The sequence below is a fragment of the Carlito syrichta genome, unplaced genomic scaffold (genome assembly GCF_000164805.1).
Source record: "Carlito syrichta isolate Samal-C Ts95f unplaced genomic scaffold, Tarsius_syrichta-2.0.1 Scaffold27244, whole genome shotgun sequence".
NCBI lineage: Eukaryota > Metazoa > Chordata > Mammalia > Primates > Tarsiidae > Carlito > Carlito syrichta.
The window spans coordinates 1-1,513 of NW_006971340.1; the positions used below are offsets into that span (position 1 = coordinate 1).

Sequence of the window (1,513 nt, forward strand, 5' to 3'; positions counted from 1 at the left end):
ACTGAGCCCTGCTTGGAAAGCCATTCATCAACACTCCAAATATGTTATTCACCAGAGTATCCTTATATCTGAAATGGCTTTCAAACACAAATATAACCGAACAGGTCCTCAAAATATAGTCAACATCAAAAGAATAGTGGAGGAAATATACACAATATATTTGGGAAAGTGTTTAAGAAATCATCCTATCTAAATACACATGAAAGAATCATAGGGGAGAGAGAGACTTCATCGTTCACATCTTACTCAGCATACAGTGAGCCATACAGGACAGAAACCCTACAAATATGAAGAATGTGGCAAAGCCTTTCACTCTCATTCACATCTTACTCAACATACAATGATCCATACTAGAGTGGGACACTACAAATGTGAAGAATGTGGCAAAGCATTTCATTCTCATTCAAATCTTACTCAACATACAATGATCCATACTGGAAAGAAACCCTACAAATGTGAAGAATGTGGTAAAGCCTTTCACATTCATTCGGGCCTTACTCGACATATGAAGATCCATACTGGAGAGAAACCCTACAAATGTGAAGAATGTGGCAAAGCCTTTCACTCTCGTTCACATCTTACTCAACATACAATGATCCATACTGGAGAGAAACCCTACAAATGTGAAGAATGTGACAAAGCCTTTCACTGTTGTTCAAACCTCATTCAACATACAATGATCCATACTGGGCAAAACCCTAAAAATGTGTAGAATGTGACAAAGCCTTTCACTGTCGTTCAATCCTTAATCAACAGACAATGATCCATACTGGAGAGAAACACTACAAATGTGAAGAATGTGGCAAAACCTTTCACATTCGTTCACGCCTTACTCAACATAGGATGATGCATACTGGAGAGAAACCCTACAAATGTGAAGAATGTGGCAAAGCCTTTCACATTCGTTCACTCCTTACTCAACATACAATGATCCATACTGGAGAGAAACCCTGGAAATGTGCAGAATGTGGCAAAGCCTTTAACTCTCGTTCACATCTTACTAAACATACAGTGATCCATACTGGAGAGAAACCCTACAAATGTGAAGAATGTGGCAAAGCTTTTCGCTGTGGTTCAAACCTTAGTAAACATACAATGATCCATACTGGAGAGAAACCCTACAAATGTGAAGAATGTGGCAAAGCCTTTCACATTCGTTCACGCCTTACTCAACATAGGATGATGCATACTGGAGAGAAACCCTACAAATGTGAAGAATGTGGCAAAGCCTTTCACATTCGTTCACTCCTTACTCAACATACAATGATCCATACTGGAGAGAAACCCTGGAAATGTGCAGAATGTGGCAAAGCCTTTAACTCTCGTTCACATCTTACTAAACATACAGTGATCCATACTGGAGAGAAACCCTACAAATGTGAAGAATGTGGCAAAGCTTTTCGCTGTGGTTCAAACCTTAGTAAACATACAATGATCCATACTGGAGAGAAACCCTACAAATGTGAAGAATGTGGCAAAGCCTTTCACATTCGTTCACGCCTTACTCGACATA

The 1,513-nt window shown here is 39.4% G+C and overlaps 1 pseudogene; it reads left to right on the forward strand.

Annotated features, from left to right (window-relative positions):
- Positions 1 to 340: 340 nt before the first annotated feature.
- Positions 341 to 1,509, forward strand: LOC103269592 (annotated as a pseudogene).
- Positions 1,510 to 1,513: the final 4 nt, after the last annotated feature.